This window comes from Triticum aestivum, chromosome 5A (assembly GCF_018294505.1).
Source record: "Triticum aestivum cultivar Chinese Spring chromosome 5A, IWGSC CS RefSeq v2.1, whole genome shotgun sequence".
Classification (NCBI taxonomy): domain Eukaryota; kingdom Viridiplantae; phylum Streptophyta; class Magnoliopsida; order Poales; family Poaceae; genus Triticum; species Triticum aestivum.
This window is the reverse complement of record NC_057806.1, coordinates 39391825-39419271: the sequence shown is the minus strand read 5'-3', so window position 1 is coordinate 39419271 and position 27447 is coordinate 39391825.

Here is a 27447-nt window from a genome sequence, read left to right as displayed (position 1 = left end):
TGTTAGAGTATATTGACTTAGGAGTCAAGTGAGAACACTTGATCATAGGTCATACTCATCGTTTAAGGTCAAAATGGGGTTACCATTTTTCGTTTAAGCATCTTGATGTATTCACATCTTGTTGAGTTGCTTTGACTCATGTCTTGGAGTAAAGCTTCTCTAAGATGGAATAACATACCTTGGGTGGTGGTGTGGTTCTTGCTCATGTAGTTGAACTTGTGTGGGTGCTCAAGGTTGATGTAGTTCATCAAGAGTTGGGAGCACCACTTGGAGTTTGAGTTCATCTACCTACATGGGCTAGTTCTTGCAAGGAAGAGCACTTGTGTATCCAAAAATGACAATCATGAAGCTTAACATCGAATTTGTCAAAGGATATGTTTGAATGGTTTTGTGCTTCCCTGTCTTCAACCACTATTGTGTAGAGTCTTGGTGATGTAGAGATTGCTCAAGATATGAGTGAGTCGCAATCTCATGGAATTGGATTCAACCAAGCACCTACATGGGTTAGACAACATGCAAGGTGCAAATATATCCAAGACATAAGATAGTTATCATAAGAGATATATCATGGATTAGTTATAAGCTCATGTCTTTCATGTATCCAATGGAGTTTCTACTCCAAGTTCGAAGCATCAATGATGTTCAATTCTCCTCTCAACCTTTGCATTCTTGCATATTGAACTTCTTGAATAAGTCCTTGGTGTACTTTGTTTGAGAGACAAATGTACCTTCCTTAGTTTGCTTGATTTGCAACCCGAGAAAGAATTTGAGTTCACTCATCATAGACATCTCAAACTTCTCTGACATTAGCTTTCCAAACTTTTCACTAAAGAGAGGGTTAGTTGAACCAAATATGATGTCATCAACATAAATTTGGCATACAAATAGTTCTTCATTAACCCTTTTAGTAAAAAGAGTAGAATCAATTTTACCAATTTCAAAACCACTTGTAGTAAGGAACTTGGTCAAGCATTTATACCATGCTCTAGGAGCTTGTTTAAGACCATAAAGAGCTTTGTGAAGTTTGTAAACATGATTTGGTTTCTTAGGATTGACAAAGCCAGGAGGTTGTTTGACATAAACTTCCTCCTCTATTTCTCCATTTAGAAAAGCACTTTTAATGTCCATTTGGTACAAGGTGATATTATGATGATTAGCATAGGCAAGTAAGATGCGAATGGACTCAAGTCTAGCAACGGGAGCATACGTCTCACCATAGTCCATACCTTCGACTTGTGTGTACCCTTGGGTGATGAGACATGCTTTGTTGCGAACCACTTGTCCATCTTCATCTTGCTTGTTGCGAAACACCCATTTGGTACCAATGATGTTGTGGTTGTTGTCGGGCTTCTCAACCAATGTCCAAACTTGGTTTCTCTCAAAATTATGTAGCTCTTCATGCATAGCGTTTATCCAATCCGGATCTTCCAATGCTTCTTCAACCTTCATTGGTTCAATTCTAGAGATGAATGAATAGTTTTCACAAAAGTTAGCTAAACGAGTTTTTGAGCGAGTGATTCTCCCGGTTTGTATATCATTGAGGATTTGCTCGACGGGATGATCTTTGGCAATTCTTGCTCGAACTCGTGAGAGCTTTTGCTTGGGTCTTTGTTGAACATCTTCTTCATCTTGTTCTTCTTCTTGGCCTTCTTCATTGTTGACGTCATCGTTCTCTTGTCGTGGTGGAGAAGGAGGTTGTTGATGTTCATCTTGAGGTACTTCCTCGTTTTCTTCATCTTGGTGTGTCCCACTTGTGGATGCTTCTGTGTCGATTCTTGGTTCACCTTGTCGTGAAGTAGAAGCTTCCACTTGGACGGATGAAGTACTCTCCTTCACCTCCGTTGGACGAATTTTGCCGATGGACAAGTCTGGAATTGCTTCTGAAGAGTCTTTGTCTCCTACATCAATTGGCAATTGCTCTACTTGCGAGCCATTAGATTCATCAAACTTCACATCTACCGTCTCTTCAACCTTTCGGGTGAAATTGTTGTAGACACGGTAAGTGTGAGAGTTTGAGCCATAGCCAAGTAGAAAACCTTCATGAGTTTTAGGAGCAAACTTCGAACGATGATGCTTATCAAGAATGTAGCACTTTGAGCCGAATACTCGAAAGTATCCAACTTGGGGTTTGTTACCGGTGAGAAGCTCGTATGCCGTCTTGCCAAGTAGCTTGTGAAGATATAAGCGATTTGTTGCGTGACAAGCTGTCTCAACCGCTTCTGCCCAAAAGTGCTTTGGCGTCTTGTATTCATCAAGCATCGTTCTTGCCATTTTGATGAGCGTCCGGTTCTTCCTCTTAACAACTCCATTTTGTTGAGGTGTGTACGTAGCCGAGAACTCGTGTGAAATCCCTTCTTCGTCAAGAAAGGTGTCCACATTTGCGTTCTTGAACTCTGTTCCGTTGTCACTCCGAACCTTCTTGATCTTCACATCAAACTGATTTTGGGCCTTCCTAGAGAAGTTTCTGAAGATCTTCTGGACCTGTGACTTGCCATTAAGAAAGAACACCCACGTAAATCTTGAAAAATCATCAACTATAACTAGACCAAAAGAATTTCCACCGAGACTCTTCTAGGCGTTGGGACCAAAAAGATCCATGTGAAGTAGCTCGAGTGGCCTCCTTGTGGTCATGATGTTCTTCACGGGATGTCTTCCTCCAACCTGTTTACCTGCTTGACAAGCACTGCAAAGTCTATCCTTATCAAATATGACATCGTTAACTCCAAGGATATGATTTCCTTTAATAAGCTTGTCAAGGTTTCTCATGCCAACGTGACCTAGTCATCTATGCCACAACCAACCTTTTGAGGATTTAGCAACAAAGCAAGTTTTAGGTTGTGCCTTTTTAGAGAAATCGACAATGTAAAGATCACCTCTACGCATACCAGTAAAGACCATTTTATGATTGTCTCGACGAAATACTTGGCAATCTACCTCAGTAAATAGGACATTCAAACCGAAATCAGCAAGTCTAGATACTGAAAGTAAGTTGTAGCCAAGAGATTCAACGAGCATGACATTTTGAATGGAACTATCATGTGAGATGGCCACCTTACCAAGGCCAACCACTTTACCCTTTGAATTATCACCAAAGGTGACATATTTTCGAGGGCCGTTGTTTTCAGCAAGCTCACGAAACATCTCTTCATCTCCGGTCATATGATCAGTACATCCACTATCAAGAACCCATTCTTTTCCTCCTGATAGATTTGCCATAAGACCAAAATGTCTCATTGCATCATCAAGATCGGAGTCACTATCATCATCATAATATTCATGTTCATCATGATCTTGTGACTCATCATTTCCTAGAGAGGGTAATTCATTAGATAAATGATCAAAGTGGTTACTTTTATGAATTCTTATAGCTTCGAATATGATATCATTAATGATTCCAACATCTCCTTTAGCATGCTTAAGATTGGCAAGTTCAAACAAATATTTACCAAAACTAGGATCACTAGAGTTCATCTTACTCAAGGCAATAGATTTATGGAGAATTTCATCCAAAGTTTTCAAGGAATAATTGGGAAATCGTTCCTCAAGAAATTTCCATATGGTATAGGCACAATTATGAGTAGGCAAACTGGCAATCAAATTTTTGGGCAATCCTCTAATGATGAGCTCAATAGTTCTAAGATTGCGAATCATGTCAATATCTTCATCTAGGGTAGGATGCAAAGGATCAATATGAGGTGCACAAGGGCTAGCAATATACTTGTTCAAATGATATTGATTGAAGATTACAAGCATCTCATTTTTCCACTCATGGAAATACTCTCCATCAAGAATAGGCACTCTATGTCTAAGACTCCCTAGAGTAGACACATCCATCTTCCTCCAATGGTGATTAAACCAAGGCAATGGAGACCAAAGCTCTGATACCACTTGTAGGATCTAGAAGTAGATGTGTCTAGAGGGGGGGGGGGTTGATTAGACACATAATGCTCAAGTTGCAATTTTTAAGCTTTTTCGGTTTAAGTGGAGTTTAGGCACAATTTCAACACACACAATACATATCAAGCAAGCATGCAAAGAGTATATGAGCAGCGGAATGTAAAGCATGCAACTTGCAAGAATGTAAAGGAAGGGTTTGGAGAGATCAAACGCAATTGGAGACACGGTTGTTTTTCCCGTGGTTCGGATAGGTGGTGCTATCCTACATCCATGTTGATGGAGACTTCAACCCACGAAGGGTAACGGTTGCGCGAGTCCACACAGGGCTCCACCCAAGGGCAACGGTTGCGCGAGTCCACACAGGGCTCCACCACGAAGGGTCCACAAAGAAGCAACCACCCACAAAGGGTCCACGAAGAAGCAACCTTGTCTATCCCACCATGGCCATCGCCCACACAGGACTTGCCTCACTAGCGGTAGATCTTCACGAAGTAGGCGATCTCCTTGCCCTTACAAACTCCTTGGTTCAACTCCCCAATCTTGTCAGAGGCTCCCAAGTGACACCTAGCCAATCTAGGAGACACCACTCTCCAAGAAGTAACAAATGGTGTGTAGGTAATGAACTCCTTGCTCTTGTGCTTCAAATGATAGTCTCCCCAACACTCAACTCTCTCTCATAGGATTTGGATTTGGTGGAAAGAGGGTTTGAGTGGAAAGCAACTTGGGAAGGCTAGAGATCAAGATTCATATGGTAGGAATGGAATGTCTTGGTCTCAACACATGAGTAGGTGGTTCTTTCTCAGAACATATGAGTTGGAATGGTGTGTCTGTTCTGATGGCTCTCTCATCGAATGAGAAGGAGGTGGAGGGGTATATATAGCCTCCACACAAAATCCAATCGTTACACAGTTTTCCAATCTTGGTGGGACCAAATCAATAAGCTCGGTCGGACCGAAAATGTAAACCTAGTGACCGTTAGTGATTTTCGGTGGGACTGACATGCAACTCGGTAGGACCGATATGGTTAGGGTTTGGGCATAACGTAATCTCAGTGAGACCGATTACACAAACTCGGTGAGACCGAATTTGGAAATTAGCTAACCAGAGAGTTGGTCAGGCAAACTCGGTGGGACCGATTTGCTTTTTCGGTGAGACCGAGTGGAACTCGGTGAGACCGAAAAGTTACAAAGGGGAAACACTGAGTTTACATTGCAATCTCGGTGGGACCGATTCACTCTTTCGGTAAGACCAAAAAGTTACGAAAGGGAAACATAGAGTTTGCAACCCCATCTCGGTGAGACCGAGATCCTTATCAGTAGAACCGAATTGCTAGGGTTTGGCAGTGGCTAATGACAAGTGAAACTCGATGGCGCCGGATAGGAAGAATCGGTAGGACCGAGTTTGGCTTAGGGTTTAGGTCATATGTGGATATGGGAAAGTAGTTGAGGGTTTTGGAGCATATCACTAAGCACATGAAGCAAGAGGCTCATTAAGCAACACCTCATCCCTCCTTAATAGTATTGGCTTTTCCTATGGACTCAATGTGATCTTGGATCACTAAAATATAAAATGAAGAGTCTTGAGCTTTTGAGCTTTAGCTAATCCTTTGTCCTTAGCATCTTGAAGGAGTTCCCACAACCTTTAGTCCATGCCACTCCATTGTTGAACTTACCTGAAACATGCTAGATAGAAATGTTAGTCCAACAAGAGATATGTTGTCATCAATTATCAAAACCACCTAGGGAGCACTTGTGCTTTCAGCCGATGATGCCGCCGAACCTGTGGCCACGGCTAAAGGAAAAGGCGACGGCAACATTGTCGATGATGGGGCACCCCTCACGGGCGACGGTGATGCTCAAGGCTGAAGAAGAGGCTTGTTGGTGGTGTTCCCCTTCATCTTATCTCCTATAACATGTATCGTGCCTCGTGGAGGCGTTAAAAGTTATGTGTTTTGCACATTTTAAGAGATAGAGTTTCTTGTAATAATTTGCTAGGATTTTGCGATTTCCTTCCTATTTGCTTTAGTGTTCTGTGTCGGCAGGGCCCGGCCCCGCGCGTACCTCAGCCGCCGTTGGGTCGTCCAGATCACCAGGACGAGACCAAGGGGTGAGGGGCTACGTGACCAGTTAGGCTCCTGAGTCGCGATGCTCAGGAGTCCCCTTTGACGTACAAACAACTCTTGGGAAGGAGATGCGAGAGTAGGCCTTAGCGTTCTGCGTCGGCAGGGCCCGGCCTCACGCATACCTCAATCACCGTTGGGTCATCCGGATCGCCAGGACGAGACTAAGGAGTGAGGGGCTACGTGACCAGTTAGGCTCATGAGTCATGATGCTCAGGAGTCCCCCTTGATGTATGAACAGACATCCATACCTTTTCTCACCAAGGTCCCACTCGGGACGGGCGCGCGATGACCAGGTCCGAGGGACCTGGCAAGGTGGCGTACGCTAGGCATGACCTGAGCGTAGCCCTCGTGCCCAACCCCCTCGCGCGGCTCTCCCAATGGGAAAGTGTTGCGATGAGGCTGGACACTAAGCCTGGTGGCTCCCTGAGGTTGATGCGGCCATGGGGCCGCCCCTAGTTGTTTATCACCAACGCGGAGCATGGCACTTCCGCACTTGCACGGGCATAGCCGCTCCTCGACCGTGTTGACTGCCAGTGCGGAGCATGGTGCTTCCACTGGTGCGTGGGTGGGGGCTCCCTCTGAGTGGAGCCCCCGGGGCGTGTAGTGCCCCGCCCTGACACGTGGCTTGTATGACAGGGCTAGAGGAGGTGTGTCTAGGCACTTGTGAGCCAGCGCGGGACTCACGAGGCCCTACCTCAAGGCGGGTTGCGCCTGAATTTGATTCTTGACACTTATGATGGCCCCGCGAGATGGTTAGACAACCTGCGCCAAATGAATCTCTTGAGGTTATCACATGAGAAGGCCAAACACCAACGACCCTAGGAGGTGACGTGAACTGGACAGGCCCGCCAGACAGAGTTCAGTTATTAGGTTTATCGATGCTGCAGGGACGGACCCTGAGCACAGACGCCGTGCCCAGTCTTCTCATGCGAAAATCCTGAAGAAAGACAACCAGCACGTGGCTCCCGTGGTGACGAGGCACCGGGTCGCTCGCCCTGGCTCGTCCGCCCGCGATTAGCTCATGCGAGAACAAGGCACCAAGGGCCATGGGAGGTGACGTACACGGGAGCTGGCCCGCGAGCCAGAGCTCAACCTCTTGGGTTTAGCGACGACGCAGGGATGGACCCGAACACAGACGCAGTGCCAGTCCTTAATAATGAGGCGCTTGTGGGTGGGTTTGCAAGGGCGTACGATGTTCATGGTCTCGAAGTACCAGACAGACATATAATAATCATAAAGCAACTCATGGGAGGAGGTAAGGCTAGTCCTGATAGATGCAAGAACGCTACATGCCGCAGGGGCAGCCCCATGAAGCCTGGGATGATGCAGCCCAAGGGGCGCCCCCAATAGAGCGACTAGAAGATGCAGGAAAGATACACGCCGCAGGGACAGGACCATGCAATTTGGGGATGATGCAGCCCGTGGGGCGCCCCCAACTGAATAAATTGGAAAATGTCACCTGGCACCGTTGCTGAAGAGATGTTGAAGTAGCTGAAGATGCGTGCTGAAGAGGTTGCTCCTCATGAGCCGCCTGGGTCCTCGACCTTGGGAGGCTCGTGAAGAACTATCGCCATCTCCGCTAGGACCGCCTGGTGCCTGGCCTCCTGAGCCGCCAGAACACCTCACAGGTGACGCTGGAAGGTAACGGCCGCATTTGGCAGGCCGAAAAGCATGCAAACATAGCTGGGGGGGCTCACACCGGCCAACGTGCATGGCCAGGAGCGCTCATGAGATGCAGCTTTGTTGAGCCCTGGAATGTTGACGCAGACGCGCATCTCGTTGTCCTCGCCAGGACAAGGAGCTGCGCCAGGTGGTGGGCGGCGGTCGCTGCACATGGCTCTTGCCTCTTGAAGCTCCTCGATCGCCTTAGTGATGAACTCCTGAGCACCTGGCACCCCATGCCTTGTGCCCTCGTGTGGGAAGCGTGCAATGAAGCATGCCTCCATGTGGTGCTCGAGCGCCTCCCTTGAGACATTGGCTAAGCCAGAGGCCCTCCCGAAGAGAGCCCCTAAGCCCATCCTGAGGAGGGCACTGGGCGTGCCTTCCTATGCGAGAAGGGAGGCGCCCCATCCGTGGGCGCAGGTCCTGAGGTGGTGCCGCTGGAGACACCGCTCTCCTGAGACTCTTAGCAGAGCATCTACTTCTTCTTCTTGGGGACAGCCTCAGGAGGGTACATCACTACAAAAAAAATACACTTCCATGATGATACGTGTTTGTCACAGTAGGTCACGTTTTTTGTCATGCATGTACATCCATGACAAATTTATGATAGAATCAAGATAGTCATACCTGTGTTGTCATAGAAGTGTTCCATGACATTACCAAAATTATCATCACGAAAGTGTCCACTTTCATGACGATAAATCGCACGTTACAGAAGTGCTTTCGTCAAGGGTGACCGACACGTGGCATCCACTGTAACGGAACGCCGTTAAGCTATCGGGTCGGGTTTTGGATCCGATAACCCGTTAACAGCCCCGACCAATGGGAAATTTCCACGTGTAAAATTCTTATTGGCCGGACGAAACACGTGTCAGCTCGTCAGTGGGTCAGATAGGCGCCTATTATACGTCGACACATGGCACGGCCCAACAGAGGCCCATTCCTGTGAAAAGGCTAGCCCATTTGACTTGGTCAAAAGGTGGCGGGCCGGCCCATGGAAAGCCTGTTAACGGCCTGTTCGCATATAGCCCATTTACAGCCCGCTAACCCAAGGCCCATTACGCCCTATCCGAATTAGGCCCAGTAGCGTCATCTAGGCCATCCAATATGATTCTAGCCCGTTTTCACTTCTGGCCCATGTATGGCCCATGACGTCTTTCGGCCCATATGAGGCCCTATGTAACTCTTGGCCTATTAGCGGCCCGTGGTGAAACTGGCCCGTAATGAATAGTGTATCACTTTACACCCATTAACGGTCCGTGATGAAACTGGCCCATAATGAACAATGTATCACTTTATACGCATTAACGGCCCGTTATTCCATTGGGCCGTTTCCAGCCCATGTTATCTTTCGGCCTTCTCAGAGCCCATTTATTCTTGGGCTCATTTCCAGCATTCGTTTACTTATGGCCCGTTACTGTCATTTTCTGCTTGTGGGCCAAATTCAGCCCGTGGTTACAGTCGGCCCGTTTGTGGTCCGTTAATACGTTAGGCCGTTTTCATAGCGTCATCAAATATGACTTATTAACGATGGCCCGTTACGATCGGCTCATGAACGGATGATTCCAACTCTAGCCCGTTTACGGCCATAATGCGGCCTGTTATTGGCCCATGTTTGGCCAATCGATCATACGGCCCGTATAAGGCCCATTGATGATACGGCCCGTAGAAGGCCCATTGTTTCTACGGCCCGTAGAAGGCCTACTGTTTCTACGGCCCGTAGAAGGCCCACTATTTCTACGGCCCGTAGGAGGTCCAGTGTCACTACAGTAAATATTAGCCCATGGTTATTGTGGCCTAGTTTTAAAAAATAGGTTATTGCAGCCACTAGTTAACCGCGGAGAAAGAACTGCAATGACTACAAGCAAACAAATAAACAAGACAACAAGGAAATAAATAAGCAAGCAACTAACGCTAGGCTATCACGGCTATTACACATATTACATCCACTGGGCATCAAAGTTCGCCACCAGTGCAAATATAGGGAACAAAGCAGCATATCATATACACTGGCCGTCAAAATTGGCCACCAGTGCAAATAAACGCGGCAGCAAAACAAGAGCATAACTGAAACAACTTCAGAAGAGCTCAAGAAACGTTATCCTGGGTATCCACCATGCTGGCAATAAGCTTAGCAAGCTGATTAGCTTTGTCCTGTTTGGCGCTAAAATCCTCCAACGCTTGCTGTTGCACCAGAAAGTATGCATCTGAATGCTCCAGGGACTTCCGCAGTCCTTCCACTTCTTGTCGCAGCACAGCTGATCGATGTCTTTCAGCTTGTAGTTGAGACTCAAGAAACCGAACTGATTCAGACAGTGAGTTTGAATAGCTTGTGCAAGCGGTAGTGGCCAGTAACTCCAACACTAAACCAAGACAGGATGTGTCACTATCCTGAACCTTATCTGCATTACTTCCTTTACCGTTGCTTAATAAGGCACTCTTCCCCAATATTCTGTCAGCATTCTAAAAGAAGAAACAAGCAGACACATAACAAGTTTAGCATGTACTAGTATATGAAACTCATTTCGGTGAACCAGTTCATTAGTAAGGTGGACAGGATTAAACTACCAAGTCTTCTATTGCCAAGTACTAGTACATAATAAAAGCATCAAACAAACATATATCTATGTCCTATGGTAGCAATGGAATCTTAAATTAGAACAGTTGTTCTTCAGGTTTAGGCACTTGTTCTACATGAACAGAGTACAGTAAGACGCAAGAATATAATACTTAAAATAGAAAATGAGCTCATAGACCTTACCACATTCTTGGTTCGGGACCAGTACAGAACAAGGCATTCCCAGTCATCGTCCAGTAAATGTGTCTCAGGAGAACGTAAGGGAATTTGATGAGTTTCTTTGCCGGTGAAGTACGTTTTCTTCAGGTAATTCCGATACTGCCACCAAGCATTCTTGAAGATAGCAGAGGTATTAGCACAGGTTACCTCATCCTGAGTTTCCAAATCGGTCCTTCTCTATAGAGAAAAATGGGAAAATTTGGTGTATTATAACCATCATGGAGGTAGGATGTATGGGACGAAGCAAAGTAATTGCCATGAATAACATTACTTACACATAACTCCTGGACAAACACCTGCAACTGGCATTTTCCTTCATCTTCAGTATAATATTTCCAAGATGGGAAGATACGCACATACGATTTAACAACATCAAATGCGATAGATGCTAAACTACGACTAGCTGGTTGTGCTTCCTCCACAGGAATAGGCGTACTAACTGGTGGAGTTGGGGTTCGCCGTGATAGTACTGGCCCTTTGGGCACTGGAGCTGCCTTACTAACTGCTCTTGTTTGGGAGCTCTGTGGTGGAGATGGTGCTGTGTCAACAGGAACTGGGTTACTATCGGCTGGGGTTGGGGTTAGATTGGGTGAAGCTGGTTCTCTGTCCATCGTAGTAGGGGTACAATCTGCGAGAGTTTGGGTTATGTGTGGTAGGGCTGGTTCTTGTGCATGTACAACCGGGGTGCTATCTCCACCAAGAGGTAGCACTGTTTTATTTGAAGACCGTGTTTTTAGTCCGCTAGATACTGGCATCACCCGCTCCAATTCAAATGGCTGATAAACAGGAAACATAGTTGAATGTACAGACATTGTATGAGAGACAGATGCAATAGATAGTGTGGAAAAAAGAGGGCATGAAATAGTTGACATGTATATTGTTTAACTAAAACGGATAGCATGACATAATTTCACATATATGATGTCTATCTAAACTGGATAGCATAGCATAACATAATTCAAAGATATGATGAATAACTAAACAGGATCGCATGACATAATTCACCTACATGTTATCTAAGTAATCAGGATCGCATCATTTAATTCACATATGTGATTTATATGCTAAACAGAGGGCATTCGATATGATGTCTGAACTAAGAACATGGTGTTGAATATTGTGTATATGATGTCTAAACTATGCAATGCAAGACACCGTATGCATGATATGAGCAGTATAACCGTGCCAAGTTAGAGCATACACCTCAGTGGGGGAATAGGACTGGTCATCTGTCTCTGAATCCATCTCTGAGGAGCTATCGGGACCCAACAAGAGATCTGCTTCGACAGGTAGCACTGTCTGCTCTGAAGGCCTTGTTTTCACTCCAGATTTTTCCATCTCCCACCCAAATGGCTGATTCACAGGAAGAGTAGTTTAATGTACAAACATTGTCGACAAATGGAAATGTAATGAAGAAAAGGATGGGCAAGATATCATTCAAATATATGATGCCTGGTTAAACAGGATGGCATTGCACATTTCACATATATTATGGCTGACTAAAAGACATGAGACTGCATAATTCCCATATATGATATAGAAACTAAACAGGTGGCATTACAGAACATGTCTAAACTAAGCAGATGACATATATGATGTCAAAAGTAGGCACTGCAAGGCAACATATGCATGATATGACTAACATCATCATGCCAAGGTAGAGCAAACACCTTGGGGGGTAAATAGGAGTGGTCAGCGGCGTCTGAATCCGCCTCAGAACAGATATCTTACTCTGGATTACAATCTGGATAGGGGTGGGGAGGGTTTGCCATTGAACCAACCATGGAGCAATGTCTGCATGACATTGTATTGTCGCGCAAAACTCTTCTCTTTTTCTCTACATGTTCAGCATGACTGTGTACAATATCTGACATGCATACAAAAAAATATGGTGAGATTATGTAAGGAGAGCATGCAGAAATTTAGAGTGATGGTAACAACCAGTGGATCGATGTTTTTCCGTTGAACCAAAATAGCCCTAATGGATCGACGTGAATGTATAGTAATAAGTGATGTAACAAGTGTACAACCTGTTTGCCGTAGCTATGTCGACCTCAATATCATTGGGTTGGTCGTTGAAGCAGTTGAGGTAGAGGTGGCTGTCGGAGGCGTGGAGGAAGATCTGAGGAATCTGTAGACGGCGTCTAGGGCACTGCTCTGTTGTGATGGATCGTTCTGTCGTTGGAGCAGCTCCGCTGAGCCGTAAGACGTCAAGGCTGAAGCAGCACAAGACAGACATCGTCAATCTCAAGTGGGATTCTAATAGCATCACCAAAAACCACCTGACTACAACAAATGAGGTAAAAACTATTGACTCTGAACTTAACTGTCGAAACTGAAATTTAATGTGGAATCTGAATGCTACTGTCGAAACTGAACGCAATGGTAGCAGAGAGGCACTTGACATGTAGTTTAGGGAGGGCCTGCAGTTCATCTTCAACCTGCACCCCCCTGAGCCGCCAGCCACCACCGGCCGAACCGCCGGCCCCAGCGCCGCCTCGCCGCCCCGAAACAACTCGCCACCGCCGCCCCGGCCAGCCCTCTAGGCCCCCCGCCCCCACCCTGAACCCTAAGATAGATAGTGGGGTACCTCTCCGGCGAGCCCCCGTCCCCGCTGCGGGTGGTTCTTCCTTAACTCCGGCGAGCCCCCCCAACCCCTGAAAATCGACTGACCCAAAAGTCGATTCAGTCGACTAAAGTGTGGCTTAATCAGAGCAGAGCAGCAGCCCAAGCGAGGGGGAGAGCAGCAGCAGCAGCAGCTGGGCGAGCGAGCGATCGAGCGAGAGCCAGAGCAGCAGCAGCAGATCCGGCTGGTATGGATGCCGCCGCCGAAGGGGCCTCACACTAGGGGAGAGCTGCCGTGGAGATGTCGCCCGAGGCGCCGGCTTCAAGGTAGCCGCTCCATGGGGGTGCGGGATGGAGCACCGTCGGTGCCGGGAGGTCGAGTTAAGGAGAAGGTGCAATGCGATGAGTGTACAACCTCTTTGGTGGCACCGAGTAGGCCTCGGCTTCGTCCGAGGAGTCGGTGAGGATGCTGCGGTTCCGGTGGAGCAGGTTAAGGCGGCGCTGTGGGGATGGAGCGGCCGCGATAGACGAGGCGATCGTCGGAGCAGCTCCTTGGAGGTGGAGGACGGGGCGGCTGAACCGGCGGGACGGCGAGATGGATGACGGATCCTCATCCGAGGAGGTGGACGAGGGACGTCGAGCTGTTGCGGTGGATGATGTCGTCAGGGAAAAGGCTCCAGCTGGGCAGCGGTGACGTGGCGGACGGAGGAGGGTGGGGTTTCGTGGCTGGAGCGGAGAGGTTATGGCGGCCTTGGATTTCGAATGGTGAAAAGGGGGCGATGGGTGGGGGTGAAGCATGACTTAGGAACGCGCTTGTCCAAAATGTAGGGTGTGTTACAAAAGTACCCCCCTCCGATTTGAAGTAGCGGCCCTTTCGGCTCAGGGTTAGAAGGGGGATTTCGCGTGTCGGGATTTGGCAGCTAGAGGGAGTTTCCGCGCGCGTTGTAATTTCGGGATAGCAAGGCGCGGGTTGTGAAGGCGCCAGTTTTGGGAGCACGATATCTGAATTTTCGGGATATAACAAGACGCGGGTTGAATTTTAGGGACAAGCCTAATGTGTAGTAATATTGTACTTGTACGTACCAAATCAATTCACACTTCCCTCAACCAAAAAGAAAATGAAAAAAATAAAACTATTCACACCACACAAAGAGAGAGTCTTGCCCCATTTTACTATACAAATGCTATTCAAAGCTACTCCCTCCTTCCATCTATATAGGGCCTAATATGTTTTTCGATGCTAACTTTGACAAAATATTAGAGCAATGATATATGACATGCAAGTTACACAAAGCACACCGTTAAATTCGTCTGTGAAAGGTTCTTTCAATGTTATAATTTTCATATTGTGCATGTCATGTACTATTAATCTTGTCAATAGTCAAAGGCAGTCTTAAAAATCTCATTACGCCCTATATATATGGAAGGAGGGAGTATGAATCCATGTTATGTCTGATTAAATTTTTTCGCTTGCTGTATAATGCATGTAACCTACTCATACCAACATTTTAATGCATTCCAAATGTCTATACTACTGCTGCAATTCGAACTAAATTTGAATTCATTTCTCTATTTCAATAAGAATCTACAATCATGATTGTTGCCAACTTCAACCATCATAGTTTCCTTGCTATCTGCCAGATATAAATCAGACAACCTATAATGCAGGATGGCAGGCACACCATCATCAACAACTCCGTTTTTTATAAGAGTAGAGATAAAATATATTAAATGTAGTATACCATGTTCATAACCACACCATGTGTATCACTGTTATATATATTCACACATCCGTCAGTTTGAAACACTATGATAAATTCTTCAAATATCCAAATTCGCTTTTTATAATGAAGTATATATGATCTCTATGTGTCTTTTACACCCACACAACCCTCTTATCTTTGTAGCTAGCGCTAACTTTCTCTTGTGCATGCACAAGCCCGCATCGCTCTCACCCTCCCTCAGCATTCTCTAGCTCCATCACGCAAATTCGTCTTTTCACTTTAGGTTGTTCACCCATGGTGTGTGTAGGCCCCCCAGCTCCTTCTTTACGGCACACATCGATCGATATGCCTCTCTAGCCAGGTGTGCCTAGCACAAACACAAGCTTCCCCTCTTCTCTTGTCACCGTCCATGCCTCACTCCTGCCACTCTTTTCATCGTTCCCGTACTCGCACACTCCTCTCCCTCGATATAGTATGCCTCTCGTACCACCTCCTACATGCATCCCTCTCTCTCTATCCTTCTCCTCGTGCCTCATTTGCTTCTAACACACACATGCATGTATACCGACTGATCTACCAACATATACCTAGATCGACTTTAACTACCCCCCCATCGATCGACGTACCTCACAAGTTATGTCTCTCCTTTCTCTTACAAAGGGCGATTGATCTTCCTATGTAGTTACGTCTGCTTACCACAGCCACATCGTCCCCCCTCATCATTCGTGTATGCCTCCCGACCCGTCTCTCACACGCACGTGCACAGACAACAAGCAGCCATCTCCTCTCTTATTGATATTGCGGGTGTGCCCTCCGTTTGTCTAGCAAGCCTATCCCACCATTTGTTAGAAGCAACTCCACTACCAGCCCCTCCAACACTCTAGCTCCGTCTCTCTCCCAACCTTATTCATCTCCTGCACATATGCATGGATGCCGATCGATCTCCCTTAATACATGAGGCAGATCGATCTCCTTAATACATGAGGTAGGCCTCTCTCCTCCTCCACACATATACCAGCCATTGTACCTCTATAGTTAATTGGGCCTCCCTCTTCCCCCACCACACACCGATAGTCGAGCGCTGCAGGTAGGTATCCATGCCACAGAGACAAACTGCACATGTCCCATCTCACGTTCCAGTAGGCCAGCCAATCTATATCTTTGACGTGGGCACACACAAATTCGATGGCACTCTTTATCGATCGCGCGCGCGCACACACACACATCATCCCTCTCTTCAATTCTATGGACACCTCAAGCCGATGATACCTCCACTCTCTTCTCGTGGATAGCCCCCTCTATATATATGTTATATCCAGGACTCTATTTCACACACATTGCATATGTTAAAAAAATTCATTGACCCCCCCACAAAAAAAACTCTCAAGAACCCACACACTATATCTCTCTAGGTTTGTATCTCTCTCACACAACCCCACGTAGGTGGTGTATGTATACAAGAAGAGAATAGGTGCACCATGCACGTACTCACGCTTCGTGCCCAGCCACACCCGCGCGGGTACACGGTGGAGCTCATTTCTCCGCAGAAGCTGAATTTGTTTTTGAAACATCAAGTGGCCAGAGACTCGAAAACTTATTTGCCAATTAGTGACTTGTTAGGGCGATGGATTTTAGTTTGTATGATAATGCTGCATCCACCTAAAGTAACGAAAGTTCTTACGTAAACTTCCTAGTAATTCCCTCTTCGTAGGTGCAACATTACTCCTAACATTTGTAATATCAGTTTGAAACTTGTAATATTGCCGTGTCCTATTCCTGTGTTTTCAAAATCCTGCGAATCAAACAGGTCCCGAGTTGGTGATGATGTTGTGCCTCCCATCTTTCACCAATAGCCGTCGGATCTAGATCTTACGCATACAAACCAAGCTTCTCCATTTTTGCAAAAAGATGCCCGCACTTGTTCCCTATTTACAAACAAATCCTTGTCTCTCACAATCAGCCTCATCTCCTCCCCACCACATCTAGGAGTAGAAGGCCGTGGAAAAATCTGGTGCGATGGCTGCTGCCGGAACCGTCTAGCCCCAATCTTGGTGTTCCGTGCAATACACGAGCATCTACGCACGGGAAATTATGTCGAACAGGGCTAGTTGTAAGCAGGCTAGCTCTACAGCCATGATGATAGTGACTGCAGACGGTGAGGCTGACTATGGTATGCCGAACACGGCACCTATACTCAGGTGTCATCTCCGGCGTAGGGTCTTGTCACTTCATTGTGAGGAGCAGCACGTAATAATTTGACCAACGGGTAGTACAGTGCTAGTACTCCTACTACTACATTAGTAGTACTACTAATAGTACTAGTAGCACCACCATCTGGATTTAGGAGTACTAGCACGTCCATCTGGATTTTAGTATTTGACTAGCAATATCTAGTAATGCATGTCACCAAAAATGTACTACTCCCTCTGTAAATAAATACATGGTGTTTTATTCCTATCGGCGAGAGAACTTAATGTTTTTTGCTACTCCTAACTAGAGTACTAATAGGATTACATGCAATGAACTAAACACTGCATGTCATGTTTGGTAGTCTCAAGTCATTGAAAGCATGCACAGCCCACATGTCTCATTGGTTGATATGTCACGAAATAAGAAACAAGGAGGGAGTTAATGCACCGTGCCTAAGTATTTTGGGATTATTTGGTTTTTGTAAGGTGACTTACACAACATTTTCATTTACATGCATTAACATTTTATTGGTTAAATCAAAGGTCAAAACTTGGCGCAAAATGCAAAGGGGACCAATAAACCAGTAAACATCAAACTTCTCTCATTTGGCCCCAACTAGAGGTCCGGTGAGATGACTATACTGCACCGGCACGGAGGGGGACGCAGCTTCATTGACTTACGGCAACTGCCTTTCGGTGAATGAGACGTGGCCCCAGGGGGTGGCTGGCCCACCTATCATACATCCAAAGGCAGGTGCAGTAGAGTGCCGAGGAGTAGTACGAAATCCTACGCACCTACGCACGCTAACCAAGGGCTGAGTGATCATTCAAATCACAAGATCAGTTGACTAGAAGCTACGCTAGACCCATGGAGGCGATGAGCGCGAGCATCAGCCAGCTGTGCCAGATGGTCCACGACGCCGGCTTGTGGCCCGGCACCGAGGAACGTCTCCAGGTAGTATTTCTTGAGGCCGCCAGGGCGAGGGGCCGCTTGGACGACAGCTTCGTCTCCTTGTTCGATGAGGTCCTCGTCGGTTTCCTCGACAAGTTCACCATCGTCAAGAAGCTTGTGGATGACTTTGACGTAAGCCTCCGGCCGACGCGCCCAGGCTCTGCGATGCCCGCCACCCTCAATGATCACTATGGTAACAACCTCTTCGATGCACTAGTGGCCCTGCGACTGCCCGTCGTCGCGCCGGAGAATGTCCACCTTGAGGTCGCGCTCGCCGCGCAGCGCCTGGCGCAGCAAGACACCATCAACATAATCACCCATGTCTATGTGCAAATCATCCACAAGGACTACTACATGCAAGAGGAGGACGATAGGACGCTAGCCTTCTTGGAGCACAGGGCAACCTTGGACGACACTGTTCAGAAGCACGTTGAGCTCGCCGCCAACGCTGCTGCTCCTCACAAGTCGGTTGGTGACCCGGCGCACTAGGGCGTGAGGATGTCGTTGAACATTGATGGATCCGTATGTATTTTTAACTTTCCGTCAAATCCATGTAGTAGTATATGATACTACAGTAATTATCTTACCTTTTGCATCAACTTCATATTTTTTGTACGTACTCCATGCATGAACGGTGCCAGAACCAAACTTCTCATTACTCTAGGCAAAATCGTTATTTTCTATCTATCGGTCGCGCCATGGAGCAAAATCAAATTTTACAAGTTACGAGTTCAAAAGGAAAAGCCTGCCGTGTTCGCATCGCACCCCCACACGGTTGGTCCGACACGCCGCTCAAGCGGGAATGCGTGCGGTGTTGCATTTTCACTTACAAGTGGGACCACAGTTGAGCAAACCGACTATCGACAAACCCCCACCTCGCTTGCCGCACGATGGCCAAAGTTAGAGAAACGACGAGGTTGAAGAGATTGCTCTAGCACGGACTCCAAGAAATAATATGGTGTCAGATGGATGTCGTGGTGGTGGCGTGTACTATTGTTCATTGGCCTCATCCGATAACCTGTTGCAATGCACGTACAACTATATATTCGGAAAATATTTTTTTGCCTCGTCGCACCACTCACTCAGAGAAGCGACTCGAAAGCCATTCATAAATTTAGTAAGTTTATCATAGGCATATCATTTTATTACATACAACAGGTCATCAACCCACATTAACAACGAGGATACATTATAAATACTAAAGTTTTCACCACACAACAAATAACAAGCCATGAAATGAACTTCAACTCAACCATTTCGCGGCGTTGGAAACGCTTGCTTTGAACCACAAGTGATTCTCTGGGACGGGCCATCCGTTGTCGATCTGGAGACCAACACAAGACTGGTCATCCAGGCTGAAGCGGCCTACTATATCAGTACCAGGGTATAGACACAGTTGCTTCTCATAAATGTGTCAACAGTAGTTGGATCGCCTTTCACCATCATCGGATAGTTTTGTCCAAGGAAGAGCGAGTTTTCTCCAAGACTATCAATTCTGTGCCAGGGAGAAGGAGTTGGCGCTAGCACACTAGTATCCATCCGAATACCATGCAACGGGTGTTGGAATAGGTCCGGAGAGTGCGACCATGGGAGACACCTGCTTCCTTAGCAGTAACATCATCAGTGAGCTGTATACACACAAGAAGAGGTGATCCATCGGAATTAGTTGCCAGGCGCCACAGAGTATATGGGCGCTGCTCGTGATCATCACCATCGGCATCTCCCCCTTGGTTACAAAATTTTTCAAGTATAGATGGTGGGATGTTCAGAGGACCTTGGAAACACAAGAAGAAGGTTAATTAGTAAAGGAAAACTTGCTAACCCGCATGCATGTGGATGAAACAATTATAATTATGGTGGAAGACAAACGTATCGAAACTACTAGGGTGCCATGCAAAAATAGTGCCACGAGTGGTGGCAGCAAACACAAGGCCCTCGTATTGAATTGCATCACAGTACTCATCCGTGTACAGAAACTGATTTTTGAGCAATATCCATCGAGTGAAACCATCAAGGATGACAACAAGCTTGTCGAAGATAGCAACAACATCATAGTTGCTGTAATTCCAAGAGCGGTTGGGAACTCGACAAATTGCTATCTTCCGTAGAATACAGTCACCACGATCGTATTTCAACGTGCATACATTACCGGTGTGCTCAACCTCTGGGCAGTGTGCTGAGATTTTTGGAAGTGGAACCCGACGACGAGTGTACACATTCACAAGTTCCCACTCACAGTTGGACCCAATGTAAACAACCCAATCTCCATTTGCGCCCGCCCAAGCCTTGCCCTCAAGCGATGGCATCTTAACATCATACGTATCATTATCAAGCGGCATCAACTTGCATAGGGCGAGGCCTCCGTCGTGCCAGCGCCAGTCATCAGGGTCACGACGAAGAAGATAGGGGAGATCAAACTGCTCCTTGACTCTTGGGTTCTTTGTAATGATGCTATTAGTTGAGTCGAGAATGGGCTTGAATGAACCTGCCATGCTAGTCGAGGTGATGACGTCGCACCGATCAAGGAGTTCCTCCACCACGTCATCTTTCAGATTGGGGCAAGAATAACGGGGTCGTTTCTGGCTTGTTCCCTCCATGGAGAAAACGACCGAACAATGGTAGAAGAAAGTGTGAAGGGCTGAAGGAAAATGGAGGAGGGAGAGGAAGAGCGTGCGACAGCAGTTCCAAATCGAGAGGGAAAGGCGAAGAGTCGGTGGACGGTTGCGTGTTTGCCACAGTTCACGAAGACGCTGTAAGTGCATCTAGTGCCCCTTAGTTGTTTTGGTGTATTGAAGACTTATAGGTTAAGGGACTAATGTGTTTGTGTGTGTACACAGGTCTATAAGTCTATGAGGAGTTTGATATTTACAAAGAAAGTCGACCCCTAAAAATGAAGTTCTTCGACTGAAGACTTTGAATCTCTGAAGACTTTCTGAAGACTTTAAAAGTGAAGAAATTGGTGTGACCGTGAAGACTTGTTTTCATTCGAGGAACATGAAGCATGAAGACTTTTGTTTTCGTAGTTTCATTTTCTCTTTCTTGAGTCATACGAGACACCGTACTGTTAAAGGGGGTCGAGGAAATACTAAGGCAAAATTTCCATGTGATGCTCAACTCAAAATCCTACACCTACCAATCCCTTCGAGTGAAGCCATTGGAAATCTCATACAGTTCAGTCAATTTCTTCAGTGACAGAGACGAAGTTCTTCTGGTCTCTGAGGAATTTGTTCTGACTGAGGAGTTAGGAATTCGCCAGTGCGGATTGCCTACACAATGAGGAACATGATAGCCTTGAGGATTTTGCCACTCAAAATTCCGACCATTGTTGTGCTATGCGCCAGCTGTCCCAAAATATCTATCCACCTAAGGGTCATATCATTGAAGGGCATCTATGTCTTATCATGTCGGGCTGCTCCCTAGGCTATAAATAGCCGCCCCCTACAACCACTAGCTGGTTGGCTGCTCCGAGAGAAACTGACACTTGTCATTTGAGAGCAACCCATCCTCCGATCGACCTCTCTCCAGCTCGAGCTTCTCAAACCCTAGCGCCGCCGCTACTTCATCATCGCCGGTGAGGAAGAGCTTCACTGCCTCGACCTCGTCGCCGACGTACTCGCGCCGACCGCAGAAATCTTCACTCCACCGCCGCCGTATCTGTCTTTCTCCGCCGAGTTAGGGCGTGGAAGATCTACACGGATGAACTTCACCTCTCCACCTCACTGTTCGTCGTGTTCTTCATCCAGGGTAAATTAAAAGTTACTTTTACTACCCTCGTTGATTCGAATGATTATCTACAAAATCTTCAAAGGTGTTTTTCTTCATATCTTCACACACTAAAACACCTTTCATATCATCTGTTCTTGATTCGTTTCTCTAAGCTATGTTTTTCTTCAAGATTCCTCAAATGTGTGGATTTTTTATCTACACATCTCTAGAACCTAAGACAAAGAACGCTTAGTGAAATTCTTCAAGACTCATCTGGTCAAATTCCTCAAACTTGTTCTTTATTAAACCTTCTAAGAACGCATATGACCTCTCCAAATTCCTCGCAACTATACTCTGTTCACAGGTACTCATGTCAGCTGCTGAATCACTAGGTTCTCATCAACTTAACTCATTTGCAGCATTCCTCGAAGAAAAGTTGCATTCTTCTTCAGAGAATTCGATTGTTCAAATTCCTCAACTGAAGAAAATGGCTGATGGTAAAAGGCCACAGAAAGGAGGAAAGAAGCCTGAGGTTATGACTGCCTTTGAGATCCCTGATGACATCTATGCTGGGTACTGCACACCTCCTGAGGAAGATAAAAATCAGCGCAAGGTGTGCATTCAGAAAATTTAAAGGAGATGGGCAAGAGAATGGAGGGAGTACAGGTTTGTAACTCCAAAGTACATGAAGAAAATCACACTCAATCCTCCATGCCCAAGAGCTCCATTGGCACATGGCCAAATAGCAGATCCCACCAGCCTCAAGCGCGGTGAGGACTATCCTGATGAATGGGCCAAGCGCCAAGCCAAGTTGGCTAAGCAAGCCAGAGAAGCAGTGAGGAAATTCAATGAAGACTCTGCTGCTGCTGCTCCCTCTGATGAGGCCTCTGCTGTCAAGCCGAAGAAGGCTATGTCAAAGAAGCCTGCGCGCAAGCCAAGTGCTTCACCAACAGTGCCCTCAAGGCCAAGTTCCTCAGCAACGCCCTCACGGCCAGAATCCTCAAAGCCCTCACAGCAAATTCCTCATACTGCTCCTGCTCCTCCAAAGTCCTCAGCTGTTCCGACAAAGTCCTCAGCACCTGCGCATCTTGCCTCGTGCCAAAGGACTGCAGGCATCTCCATTGCCTCAGGTGTCTCAGCTAGTTCCTCAGCTACACCAAATTCCTCAACGGGACCCTCTCTACTGAAGACAAAGGCCACTGCTGGACGAGGTCCTCGCCCAAGTCCTCAGAAGAAGCAAGTCGCTTTCCAAGTGCCGTCTGAAGAAGACGAAGCTGATGATGATGAACTTGCAGAAATCATCAGACATAGGCAAGTCAGGGCCGCTAGAGCCAAGGGAACAGATGTGCCACTGCTTTTGGATCCCAAGTTGATCCTCGAATACATTAATGTTTGGCATAAGGACCCCAACACTCCCATGCCTGATTTCAAGATGACTCTTGGCCAAAGTCACATGCTGACTCACTTCATACAAGAAGAAAAATGGAAATTTGAGAAGGCCAAGCATATCAAGAAAGCGCAATACAAGAAGGAGCGCTATCTGAAGAAAAACGTTGTCTCTATGACAACTGAAGAACTTGTCACTACTCAATCCGAGATCAAGAAACTCAGTGATGAATTTGACGCATACCATGCTGATTGGCTTGGAGCCAAAGTTCGCTTTGTGAAACTTGCAGATAACTTCACCTAAAATGTTGTAGCCCCAACGCAACAGGAAGTTCCTCAGGCTGAAGCACCTGCTCAGCTGACTGAACAACATGCCAGCACCACTGATGAAAATCAGGCTGCTGAAGAAAATGTGAGTTCCAGGGCTGATGACTGCATTCCAGCCGCTGAAGAAATTGCCAAGGCATCCACTAGTGGTGCGCCTGAAGAAACTGAAGAAATCAGGGCACTGCATCAGTTGTGCTTGAAGAAAATCAACTAGATTCCTCTGCTGCTCCTGCGCCAACACCAACTCTGATCCTTCCATCTGCATCATATGTGAAGAAGACCAAGGCTACAGAGCGTGCAGCAGTGAAGAAAAGGAAAGCGTCAACTACTTTAGATTCTTCAGCTCTGAAGAAGATGAAGCCTTTGACAAGCTTGTTTGAAAATCCCATTGATGTTGTTCCTATCTCTACTATGCCATCAAAGGACCTTGTTCCTTTCAATGAAGAATATGAGATCCCTAGCGGATCTGATGAAGAAAATCATTCTGCTACTTCGTTAGAGCAGATTGATGAAGAAATTGAAGTGGATACGACCCCTTCAACACCTGTTATCTCCTCGCCTATGCCTCAGTTCACAGCTGAAGAGGCTGGCATTGAAGAAATGGAAGATGAAGATGTGGACGTTGGCTGCTCCACACCAGTAATGAGTGATGAATTCTGGGAAAGTCAGCATCCAAACTCTCCAATGTTCACACCGTTGCAGCAAATACCTCAGTCCCCCGCACAAACTGTTCAAATGGGCTTTGAAGAAACCCACCCCACTTCATCTGTACATGAGGAAATTCCAGCCACTAGCGCTGAAGAAACTGCTGCTGCTGAACATCTGAAGACACAAACTGCCACTAAAGAGGAACCAAAAATTCCTCAGCCTGAAGAACCCGAGATTGCGATTATTGAGGTCGTGATGCAACTCACTGACACTCCTGTGCCCAAGCCCAAGGATCCATTCTCACACAAGCAAAAGTTCAAGGCCGATGATTTCTTTGGCGAGCATGTATTCTTCGAAGACTAGAACCCTTATAACTCTGCTCGCATTAGGAAGAGGCGTTTCTGGACTGCTAGTCAAGCCAATTTCTATTCCTCAGTGCTGTTCAACAAAGAGAAAATCTTCTACCATGAGCACATTCCTCACGTGGATATGGAATCTCTGCCATGCTTCGCACCAGTCCTCAGTGTTCTTCACGACACTGAACTGTTAAACTTTTGCTCTGACATCTGTGATTGGAATGAAGAACTGATTCTTCAATTTTATGCAACACTACACATCACAGGAGATTCTGAAGATGTGAATTCATGTGTGTTGGACTGGATGCCTGAAAACACTCACTACACTGCACCAGCTTCTGAATTGCTTCGTGCCTTACCACTCAGTCCTCCCCTTGAAGAAGCTCATTGTATCTACAGTGAACCTGAGCTTACAAATCACTACATGCAGGTGTTGATGAAACCTTTGAAGCCAGGTCAGGCACCAAGAACCAAATTCCTCGTGAAGGAATTGTTGTATGTGCCCAGAACTGTCTATCGTATTCTTATGAGGATAATGAGTCCTATCAAAGGCCACGACTCATCTGATGAGGAAATTGTTGGCATCATGAAGAATCTGGTATTCAACATCGTTCATGGCATTCCTGTCAATTATCACGATTTCTTCATGAGGACTCTGGCAAATGTTGCACTGTCTCTGTTTGAGCTGAAGCCTTATGCACCTTGGATTATGAGATTCCTCAGGACAAGGTCTTCCCTCAACTATAAAGCTGATTTTCAGAATCACCTCAGCTACTTGCCCCCAATTGAAGTCCTCAAGCAGACCTATTCCTCAGTTGATGAAAAGGGCAAGGCACCATCTATTATAGATGAAGGCATTCGTCCATTGGATGGTCAATTTCGCAAAGCTGTCTCTTATTCCACCAATGATGACTCTGCCAATGCACCCAAGTCTACTCCTCAAGCCACTGCTCCTTGTGTGATGACTTATCGTGAGCTTCTGCTTTGTCTTCACCAGAAGGTGGATTGAAATCATAAATGGGTTAAGCGTTAGTTTGGTTCATTTCTTCACAACATGACTGCTACACACAATGCAGTGAAGAAAAACCATTACTACCTCCATGAAGTCTTTGGTCGCACCTAGGCCATTCTGTCACATCTGTATGGTGAAGACGATCTGAAGAAAATGGGTCTCAAGGAAGATTTTGACTGGTCTACACCTCCATCGAAGTAATTCTAGAAGGTCAAGGTTCCTTCTCTGGTGGCCAGCTCATTTTCTTCATTGCGCGACACCGATGAAAATGAAGACTTGGACGACACTGCGGCAGGACCTACTACAACAAATGACCCCAACAACGCTGGCGCTCCTTTATCAACTTGATATTCTTCAGGGGCGTTAGTCCTCATATTCGATCCTTTTGGTCATTTGATGACAAAGGGGGAGAATTTTGAGTTAGTCTTCAAGCGGGTCTTTCTATATGGGCGTTTTTTTGTTAAGTTGCAACTCTCGTTCTTCTGAGACTTTATTGGATCGAGTTGCAAACTTAAACCCGATGGTGCTCTGATACTTTTGATATGTTTTTTTGCATGCTTATTCCTCATATATGCTAATGCACGCATGCTGAATTACATCAGTCACCATATTTCATCATGCATTTCAAACTCTTCATTGTGATATGTCAAATGCGTGTATGAATTACAAGATATAGGGGGAGATCTCCATGATTCAACTCTTCAAGTGTGCATTGCTTCAAAAGAAAATTTCTCACTATGCACATCTTCAGGGGGAGTTCTTCTATATCTTGCAATCAAATTCCTCAATATCAGTATTTACACTTCATATGTTTATCCCCGTTGAAAACTTAACCTATATGGTCATCAATCACCAAAAGGGGGAGATTGTAAGTGCATCTAGTGCCCCTCAGTGATTTTGGTGTATTGAAGACTTATAGGTTAAGGGACTAATGCGTTTGTGAGTGTACACAGGTCTATAAGTCTATGAGGAGTTTGATATTTACAGATAAAGTCGGCCCCTAAAAATGAAGTTCTTCGACTGAAGACTTTGAATCTCTGAAGACTTTCTGAAGACTTTGAAAGTGAAGAAATTGGTGTGACCATGAAGACTTGGTATTCATTCGAGGAACATGAAGCGTGAAGACTTTTGTTTTCGTAGTTTCATTTTCTCTTTCTTGAGTCATAGGAAACACCGTACTGTTAAAGGGGGTCGAGGAAATACTAAGGAAAAATTTCCATGTGATGCTCAAGTCAAAATCCTACACCTACCAATCTCTTCAAAATTCTTCTGGTCTCTGAGGAATTTGTTCATACAGTTCAGTCAATTTCTTCAGTGACAGAGACGAACTTCTTCTGGTCTCTGAGGAATTTGTTCTGACTGAGGAGTTAGGAATTCGCCAGTGCGGATTGCCTACACAATGAGGAACATGATAGCCTTGAGGATTTTGCCACTCAAAATTCCGACCATTGTTGTGCTATGCGCCAGCTGTCCCAAAATATCTATCCACCTAACGGTCATATCATTGAAGTGCATTTATGTCTTATCATGTCGGGCTGCTCCCTAGGCTATAAATAGCCGCCCCCTACAACCACTAGCTGGTTGGCTGCGCCGAGAGAAACTGACACTTGTCATTTGAGAGCAACCCATCCTCCGAGGACTTTGAGCGAAAATCATCAAGTGAGGAAAAACCCAAACCCAAACACCTACAAACCCCAAGTGATTGAGCATCACTGAAGAGATTTATCCTACGTGGATCAGACGCTTGTTACCTTTGAAGACTGTGCTTCTTCCAGACGGTTAGGCGTCATGGTCTAGAGCATCCAAGAGGAATTGTGGATCGCCAAGTGACCAAGTTTGGGAAGGTTCGGAAGTCACCTGAAGACTTACCACGAGTGATTGGGCGAGGTCTGTGTGACCTTAGCTCAAGGAGAATACGGTGAGGAATTGGTGTCCTAAGCCGTGCTCAGGACTAGGTGTCCGGGACTGTGTGTCCTCGAGTTTAAATACTCAGCCGCTCCAACCAGACGTACAACTGAGACAGCAGTTGGAACGGGTCTACCAAATCATTGTCTTCACCAAGCTTACTGGTTCTATTTCCTCAACTCTTTCATTTCCTCATAACT